We start from the raw sequence: 10,997 nt of genomic DNA on the forward strand, positions 1-10,997 counted from the left end.
TCTTGTCATAGTAATTATTTTGATGTATATTGTATGAAAAACATGTGTGTGTTATGCAAAAGTTTGAGAAAAAATATTTGAAACGATTTTGGATCAAAATTATAGATCTCAAAAACTGAGTCTGCTGTCTTTTTGAATACTGAGAATTTTCGGTCAATTTTCTGGTAAAACATTCAACATATAAAACGTAAAAATTTTTGATACCTTCAATTTTACAGTAAAATCATAATTTTTGGACAAGAATCGAGTGAGTTATGATCATTTTCGTGGGACTGCTCAAGCTGTGAAATTTCTGTGTCACAATATCTGTCACCTTCTGTTATTTTTAATTCTGCGACTTATAGGTTAGTTTTCTGGAAAAGTTTTCAACACATGATTTGTAGCACTCTATGTTATCTTCGATTTGACAGTAAATTCGTAATTGTTTGATGAGAAATGAGATAGATATGATTTTTATCGTAAACCCGCTTAAGCTGTAAAAATCTGTGCGTGTTCTTCATGTTTTCTCAAGTTTTGGTTGTAGGCTTCGTTGGGATGTAAAACCCAAAATTCAGTACACGTAAAACCCATGCATTTATTTAATTGTTAATTCATTTATTTAAATTTAAAATGAGTTTTAGCGAGGTATTTATTTAAATTGCATTATTTTAATGTTTATGTGATGCACATTAAAAAATTTTCTTGAGTTTCATGTTTCAGGCGATTATTCGATGCGGGATCGAGGAAAAGAAACCAGCGACGAGTTTGGCAATTTTAAAACGTGGTATTTTATTTTATTCGATGTTTATGTCATGTACAATCTATTGTTTCTACATCGATCTCGTTATATTACGTTTTGTTATGTTGATTATGTATAAAAACATATGTATGTTATGTGGAAGTTTGAGCAGAAACTTGTCGAATCGATTTTTGAACATTTTTAGATATGAAATTTCATTTTTCTGTAACGCCCTCTTGATCGATTTCATAAAATAACATCGGAATTTAAAATTTCCTTAAAGGAAAGAAGAATTTAAAATACATTTCAATATATAATCAAAAGTATATAAATGATCAAATAAGCGTTGCAACAAAAAACAAAATATCATTTTGATCATGTCCAAAAGTGCTAACAAAATAGCCTTCTTCCTTCCATCTTCTATGCATATGACCTCGGCTCCAATCAAAGTCCTGGCCCGTCACTCTTATCTGCATCACATGAAATAACTGAAATGAGTATAAAACTCAGCAAATGGAGCTCTTACATAGCAATATACATATACCATACTCTGTAAAACGTGGCTTTGAAATCATTAATATCATCTAACTCTTGAAACATGAATATTATAGTAGAACATGAACAATAACGATGGTATTTCTCTTTTCTCTTGTGGATTGATATCTAAATAGTATCTCTGTTTCTGTACCTATATCCCATCGATATAAATCGATACTCTGTCGGGATATAAGCCTATGGTCGTTGATCAACTAATTGCATGCAATCTCTGGCTATCTATTTATCAATCCAATAAATCATTTGAAATCTCTTTTGGACATTAAAACAAACACCTTGAATGCTCTTTTCATTTGCATTCCCTTTTATACAATTGAGGCATATAAAAACCTCTAATATACAACAAAGTGTACCAATACATAACATGAATCAAATGAAAGGGAATAGCATGTTAAAACCATTTGAAATACAATATATATAATTCATGTGAGCATAAGGAATGAATTCCACTTACTACACTTGGATCACTTGATTCTATTCTCTTGGTATAATTCCTACAACAATAAACCATGTATTGAACCATCAACATCTCAATAATCATAAACTCATACCATAAAACCAACACAATCAAACATCTCATGATTTCCCAACATCATAATCCAAATAATAACAAAAATCACAAGCTTACCTTAGCTCCTTAACTCCAAAATGATCTTGCTCTCACTTCAATAACCCAACTAGAAACTTGAATCAAAGGGACAAAAGAAAGGAATGAGAACCCTAGCTCAAAATCGAAGGAGAAGGGAAGGGAGGAGAAGAAAATGAGGAAGAAATGGTGCTACAACCGATTATAAGCCTTAAAATACCCAAAACACGTTTTCTGTACTGTGCTGGGCACTCGAGCGGTCATAAACTACCGCTCGGGCGCGGACCATACTGTCCAAAACCAAATTTTCAGAATCAGTGGCGCTCGGGCGGTTATTTCTTACCGCTCGGGCGCCGCTCTTCGCACAGCCGCCTCAAAGATTGCCTCTTCAACACCTCTTCCCTTCATAATTTGAAAAAGTGGTAAACATAAAAGTTGTAGCTCTATGTCTTGGCTTGCATCTCCAATTAACCTCATGTCATTTGAAGGTTGAATAAAGAGTTATGCTCAATCTCCCAACATGTGTCACTAGAGGAACGACGACACCCACGACAAACTTCGGGGCGCTTTTGGCTTGTCTTCCACAATGATTTGAACAACACTCAAAACATGAAAGTTACACCTCTATGTCTTTTCTAACCACTCCAATTTGCCTCATACCAATTGGCTCAATATACAAATTATCATGAATTTAATCGCAACGACACTACAATATCATCACACATCTTCAATAAACACAATACCATAAATCATAAATCTCAACTCTTAACATCAAAACTATATTTAAACTTAACGAAGGAGTCAATAAACATATTAAATCTGAAACCGTACTGATCACCAAGTTTGGATATTACATTTTTACTGTATTTTGAATTACTGCGATTTTTCGGTCGAGATTTTGAGAAAACTTTCAACATATGAAACGTAGATCTTTTTGATACCTTTGATTTGATATAAAATTTGAATTATTTGGATAAAAATTGAGTGATATATGATCATTTTTGTGGGACTGATCAAATTGCGTTTTCTGGAAAAAAAAAAATTATGTTATTGACGTGTTCTTGAGAATTTCTTGTTGCAGGCTTCATTGGGAATCGTCGGAGGTTCCTTGCTGTATTTAGGAGTGTCCATTGGGTTGATCATGTGAATTTTGAGGTGTTGTCTTAGGTTGGTGTAGTTGTGCATGCATTAGAAGTAATAGGGAACCCTTGTACAGAATTTTGGGTGTGCTAGCGCAGAATTAGCGCCGCAGCGCTGCCAGTACGTGCCAGCAAGCGCCGCAGCGCTGCTGGTACGCACCAGGCAGCGCCTAGGCGCTAGTCTGGCACTGCAGCGCTGTACTGTAGCGCCTAGGCGCTGCTTCGTGCAGATTTTTGGCTTTAAATCTAGGTGTTCTTGCTTCTTTTGGGTACTATTAAGTCGTTATGTCCTAGTATACTAAAAGTTAATTTAGATGTTATGCATTTTGTTTTGGGAACATTGAACTGTGTTTTAAGCAAGGTCCGTGCCTTCTATTGTGTGGGGAAATTCATACTTCTTGGCAAGATTGACTTCGGGGTTGAGTCGGGGGTTAGCATGCGATTTATCACTGCAATGTACTGTAATTTTTACTATTTAAAATTTGCGGAAGAATTAAAAATTTTCTTAAATACGAAGGTGAACCATCAATTCGGTTAACCACTCGTTGTTCAACCAAACTATTTGAAATAAAAGATCATCAATAAAAATTTTGTTAAGATAAATACTTGTTCAAAACATCATAACCAAAACATCAAATAAAAGTATTTTTAAGCATTGCATGAAAACTTCAAAACATGGCTGTCCTCGGGTTTAGCCTCCCGCTCAGTCCAAGCCTGCTCCTTGGTCACCACCCTTAGTCTCTTCGAAATCATCCTCACCTGCATGGATCAAGTCTAGTGAGTCTAAAGACTCAACACGTATAAACTATAAATGACGAGTAATACATAATAAAACCACATGCAACTTTAAAATAGGGTGTACATACTGAAACTGAACATACATCAAAACTTGAACGTACATACATACATAGACGTGCCATCAACGTAGAACCTTTGATAAACATGATTGTTTCGTACATACATGAGCATACATAACATAATTTTGCGTAGAGGCGTGTTTCAAAACGAGTGACCCATAACATAATCGTCTGATCAGACTAAACCACAGTACTGGGCTGACAGGGACGAATCCACTGCCACATACATGAGATCCTCGTTCATGCTTTAACGGGTGGATTGGTCCTTGTTCATGCTTTAACGCTTTCCAATCCTGATCTAAACTCGTTCATGCTTTAACGGGGTGGATTGGTCCCTGGTCATGCTTTAACGCTTTCCAATTCCATACATAATTGGTCATAAGACATTTAGCATACCTCAAAAACTTAAAAATATTTTTTTTGCACGTCGAACATACTTACTTTGCGTTGAGGGATTCGTTGGGTCTCGCTTGAGGCCACTGCTACAACATACTAACGTGAATTTCAACACTGAACTTGCATAACTTAGACGTAGGTACTCGAGCTCACCACCGAAGTGCATAAATAGCTTATGACATTCTAGATCACTCTGGACTTGATCTCGTTTAATCATACTAACCATAACATCAAACCCCGAAACAAACTCTAAGATGAAGTGTGAACATTTCCCAACCATAAAAGACATGAACTCACTATTTTAACTTGAAAAGAAGGGGAAATCAAATATTCGGACAGAAGGAGTGGCGCTCGGGCACCGAGCTTAAAAAAATTAAATTCTCGACAGTGAGAGTGGTGCTCGGGCGATAAAATGTTACCGCTCGGGCGCCGAGTTTTCTGAAGCTCTACTCTCAGACAGAATGAGTGGCCGGGCGCCGAGTGTACTGAAACTCGCGATTTGCCTCTTAATACCCTTAACCAAAAATACGATTCATGAAACAATCCATCGAGACTCATCCCAGGACACTATGAAACTGACTCGACTCCATAAAATGTCTCAAATGTTCCCAAAGAAACGACACACCACACGCAACGCAATAAAACCCATAAACTCAAACTTTGACACCAAAATAGTTTTCACGACTACTCGTTCTCCCAAGTGCCTAACGACGCAAAACAAAACTTCAATGACCTTCCCAACATCATTCACCACATACTTAAACACAGCAGCGATCAACCGTCAATCTCAAATGAAGCCTGCAACCATAAAACTTCAAGAACACATCACTTTCATATATTTTCAGAAAATGCAGTTTGAGCAGTCCCTCAAAAAACGTCATATCTCACTCAACTTTCATCCAAAAATTTCGAATCTTATATCAAATCGAAGGTATCAAAAAGTTATATGTTTCATATGTTGAAATTTTTTCTAGAAAAGTGACTGAAAAATTGCAGTATTTAAAATGACAGCAAAAATCGTGATTTGTGANCTAAACGCAGCAGCGATCAACCGTCAATCTCAAATGAAGCATGCAACCATAAAACTTCAAGAACACATCACTTTCATATATTTTCAGAAAACGCAGTTTAAGCAGTCCCTCAAAAAACGTCATATCTCACTCAATTTTCATCCAAAAATTTCGAATCTTATATCAAATCGAAGGTATCCAAAAGTTCTATGTTTCATATGTTGAAATTTTTTCCAGAAAAGTGACTGAAAAATCGCAGTATTTAAAATGACAGCAAAAATCGTGATTTGTGATCCAAAATCCGTTTAAAAATTGATTCAAACATCATTGCTCAAACTTCTACACATCACACATGTATTTTCACACCTAAAAACATTGCAACGCATACTATGACATGATCGACGCAGGAAAAATAGAATATACATGCCTTTTGATATTAAAAACTCACGATACGGCGATACTGAAGCGGAGATGATGCGATAGACGATCCCGGACGACTTGGCTCGATTTTCTTTGAAGAAAACCAACGAAATTTTGCTGGAAATTCACAAGGTTGTGCTTTTAGGGGTCATGATGAATCAGTTGACTCTAAAAACCGTGGAAATTATATAGAGTTGATCAATTTGTTGGGAAGAATGAATCCAGAAATTGGTAGTAGTCTAGAAAAAAAACAGCTAAAAATGCAAAGTACACATCAGCGGAAATTCAAAGAGAGATTTTGAAAATTATTGCTGGTATTGTGAGAGATAAAATTCGTGAAGAAATTGGAGAAAGAAAGTTTTGTATCCTAGTTGATGAAGCAATTGATGAGTCAAATAAATAACAAATGACTATCATTTTAAGATATTATGATCGGGATGGGTTCATTAGAGAACGATTTTTTGATGTTGTCCACGTTGAAAATACAAGTGCATTAACTTTGAAAAAAGAGATATGCAATGTATTCAACCAGTACAATTTGTTGATTGAAAATCTAAGAAGGCAAGGCTATGATGGCGCAAGTAACATGCGTGGGGAATGGAATGGACTCCAAGCATTATTTCTTAAAGATTCTCCACATGCTTATTATATTCATTGTTTTGCTCATAGACTACAACGTGCTTTAGTTGTAGTTTCTAAAGAGGTGCATGATGTATGGCGTTTCTTTTCAACATTAACTTCACCTATTAATTTTGTTGGTTCATCTGCTAAACGTCATTTTCAATTGAAATCTATCCGAAAAGATGAAATTAATGATTTGATAGAATCGGGAGAAATAGACACTGATACTGGAGCTAATCAAGATTTAGCATGCATATATCATAAAATAACAAGTAAATATATAATAAAATCGCATGCAACTTAAAAATATCGTGTCGTAACGTAAACATGGAAATCGTGTCATGAAATTATAAATACGTGCATAACTGAAAATCGTACGTAAAATGTTTGCTCGATAGACCCCTGTCATAAAATAGCATATCATAATTTTCTGTTGAGAATATGTTCTACGCGAGTGGCCAATAACGTAACGTAACATAACATAACATGAATCGTCTGATCAGACTAAACCACAGTATACTGGGCGGTAGAGATCATCACAGCCCTTGGACTGGATATCCGTACCCACACATGAACATGAACCGGTCGTAGGTCACCGGGTGAAGTAATAATCCCATAAGCTGCAATCCCATGAACGTGAAGCGGCCACAAGCAATATCGCATATATCTCAAAAATAAACTTTTATAATTTATGCACGTAATATAATTAAATATCATGTTTTATTTTACCGAATGGATTGGATCGTTCCCAGGCTCGCTGCAACCTAATTCTAACATGAGGGACATGCAAATAACTTAACTTGACCAACCCTTCAAAATCGAACCAAAAACGAGACAATTACGCCCAACGAACTTAGTATTCAATCGTGGCTTCGTACAACCCGAACCAACATCTAACCATCGTTTAGCCATGATTAAAATAATCCTAAAATACTGTAAAGCATGACCATAGGGCTGTAATACACGAAAATTGTGCATGGAGGCCAAAATCATGAAACGCTCTTTCCAAAGCCACTTTGGCACATTGCACCGTAAATTCTCGTATGACCTCTAAACTTAACCAAATCTTTGAAATTCTAATGTAATGTCAAAGCTCGACTAAAATCTCGATCTGCCAGGTTGTAGGCTATTATTGGATAGATTACTCCTACAATCTTTCCTGCGCAGAGATTTCATGATATAGTTCCCAGTACTGAGTCTTGAAGGTTCCCCATCCGTTTATCGCATATAATAATATCAATGGGTGAATATATTCCTTCTTTGAAAATAGCTTTTATCATAATTGGATTGCTCCAATATGAATCCAAGACATAGTCTGTGCTACTTCTATCTTGAGTTTTTTAATTACTCCTTAATCTCTTCAGAAGGAATTAATTGCATCTACATTCTATTTCCTGTAAGTTCCATTGAATTACCATTTCCCTTCTAGAAACTTTATATATTAGATTATTTTTTCTATTTCTTAGCCAAGATTTTCTAAGAACTTTTCTACCTGTCCTGTAGAGAATCCTAATATCTCTGTAGACTAGGATTTTCTTTCATGATCTTTTGGACCATATTATGAGATATTGTTGTCTGGCTAAAGAAACCAAACAAATCTTCATGTGTTTCGTGTCAAAACACCTCGTCTTCAGTCATATTTCGATTCAGTTCCATCAGATTCTTTCTGACTCAAAACTTCTTCTTCTTCTTCATATATACTTTCGTCTGAGGCAATATCTTCAAACTGGTATACTTGAATAAGATCCTTGTAATAAACTGCTTCTTCAATATCCGGGGTTGGATCGAAGCATTTAATAACTCTTTTTTCATTTTCTGAACAGTTGGTTGAGATATGACATCTCGCTCCACATGTCCAGCAATTACAATCTTTAAAACTTTCATTAGCTAGAGTATGAGCTCTTCTAAAAAATTTCTTTGTAGTTTTTCTTCATGTGCTTCGAGATGTACTCGATGCTTGGGATGATATCTTACTTCTTGATGGTCCACTTCTTTGTCCAAATTTATAAGATCTGGCTTTTTGTCTAGACTATACTGTTCTTGGTCTCCAAGAACTTCTTCCACTTCTAGCATAAGGATGAGTTCTAAAACTTTTCCTCTTATGCCGTTGTGGTTTACTTCCAATAATTGTTGGAAGATCATTTTCCTTACAATACAAAGGAGTAAATTTGTTAATACCCTTAATCGTTTGTAATTCTTTTGTAATACTGCCAGATGACACCATTCTGCCAATTTTCCTTTAAGAAAAGAGGTTCTTCGTTCCAATGTATCTGGATTGCCAGGTACATATTCTCTTATGAGCATTTCTCTATAAGAACTTGGCATTTTGGCGAAGAAAAGTTACATTGCTATATCTTCTTCGACTCCTGAATTCCATCTATATTTAGTGAATAACATAATATATTTATCCACTAAACATATATAATGTAATTCAAGGCTATATAGAGCTTGAGTATATTTCTTTTCTTCTCTGTATCTTGACTGTTAAAATATTCTACCCCTATAAATTGTGCTTTAAATAGGGTAGCCATTCTTTCGGCTATCTTACTAAGAGATTCTCCGATTAAGACTGATTCTTTGGTTTCTACCGAAGTCATGTCCCAAGCAACTTAACTGATCACATAAGACTCATTTCTAAAAGTTTAATGAATCATTCTCTATTGAGATCGAGTGTTCCTGCTGCGATTCTCATAGCAGAGATCCAATCATCTATGATATCTTCTATGTTCTTGAAATCTAGTACATCTAGGTTAATCATAATCTCATAAGGACGTATTGGTTCTAAAACAGATTTCCCATAAGATTTTTGGTGCAAAGAAATTTGATTCTTCCTTGACCTAGTTCCCGCTGGGTTTGATTCTCCACCAGTATAAAAGTGTGGTTGGGATTCTCTCATATTTATATTCTGAGATCTCACACTTTCTCTTGGTGGTTCCTGTGAAGATGATTAGGTTATAGTAGGTTGTTAACCCCTAGTTGTGTTCATCTTTAGATCTACATCATTGAGATTTGCAAAAGATTCTGCAAACTCTTGTAGATCCTCTAGACCAATCCTTTCTAAAGTTGTCATTAGATAAAAAATTTTTTCTTAGACTGTTTTAATTATATTGATCATCTTTTCTTTTTCAGTTAAATGTTTTGATATCACTTTGGCCTTCTCTTTTTGATGTAATAAGGGTTCAGTACCAAATGATGGTTTCTTTCTGAAGTCTTTTTACTAGAACTTGGTTGTTGTTCTAGGTTTTAGAGTCTTGTTCGAATATCCTTTTGTAACGCCCCGAAAATTTTAAGGTCCACGCAAACCACATGCATGCAATTCTTAAATTCTCTTGTATTTTAATTAAATGTTTTAATTGCATTAATTAATTATGTTGTGCATAATTGCATGTTTAAAATATATTTTTCTACATGGTTGCATTAAAATATATTTTTAAAGGTTATTCGAGTGACGATCGAGGAACGGGGACCGAGGGCTGAAAAATGTAAAATGTTTTTATTAAATAATTGTTTTTAATTATTTAAAATATGGGTGATGCTTTTCAGTATTTTTGAAAATAAGGGGTTTTGAGGTGATTTTATACGCCGGGACGTAAATTTTATCGGTGTCGGATTCTCAATAAAAATGCGAGCTTTTTGGCAACCCGGCTAATACATTCATAAATTTATTTAAACAAAAACTTTGTTAATATTTTATTAAATCCTAATTAAGACTAATGGGCTTAATTTAGTGGCTTAATAGGCCTAAGCCTAATTAGTAATTTAATTAGCTATTTAAAGTTTTTAATCACCAAAACCCTCACTTTTGCATCTAAAATTCACGGCCACCCACTTTTAATTTATGAAAACTCTCTCCCAACCACTCTTATCACACGGCACACACAAAACAATTTGAAGAAACATTCAAACGTTTGCAAGGAAATTCAAGCCATCGTCTCTTTGTCGCCGTTCTTTGTCGTCAACGGTTTTTCGTGTGTTTAATACGCAAAGGCACGCCGTATTCTCCTTTTTTCTCATCAGTCACACCATAGTATTTATTTAAAATTGGATTGCATGAAAAATAAGTTGCACTTGGATGTATTTTCGTTGTTATGCAAACATGAATTTTAAAGCATGTTATTTTGATCCAAAATCATGATACAAGTGTGCATGAAGGGGCTGCCATGTATAGGATTAAAAAGGGGCAGGATTTTACACTTTTTAAAGGGTCTAGACACACACAAAACACCGCACATGATAAGGAATAAAAGCTGGGACCAAGCTGCTGTTATGATGGTTGGAGGAGTTCGATTTTTGTCTTGAGGGCTTGTCTTGGGTTCGGCTTGGGACAAGGGCTAGCTAGGGACGTGGTTGAGTCAAGGAGAGAGTCCTAGCCATGCTAGGACTCGAGACCAGGGGCTGGGGAGGAGTCCTAGCAAGCTAGGACTCCCACTCGAGAGCATCATGAGAGGCGCATGTAGTGCTGCAATTTTCAAAGGGTTAGGGGCTTGGCTGGGGTGGTTCAGGCGATGGCTAAGGTGGTCCAGACGAGGGCTCAGGGTGGTCCAAGGTGGGTCAGGGAGGCTAGGGCTCGATGGTGGCTGCTGCAAGGAGTCCTACGCAAAGTAGGACTCTTGCGCTCATAAGGGTCGCGCAGGTGTATAGGTACAGCACCTTGCTGCTTGGTTCAGGGGCTCGGGCTGGGGGTGGCTCGGGTCT

The sequence above is a fragment of the Primulina huaijiensis genome, chromosome 10 (assembly GCF_012295235.1).
Source record: "Primulina huaijiensis isolate GDHJ02 chromosome 10, ASM1229523v2, whole genome shotgun sequence".
NCBI lineage: Eukaryota > Viridiplantae > Streptophyta > Magnoliopsida > Lamiales > Gesneriaceae > Primulina > Primulina huaijiensis.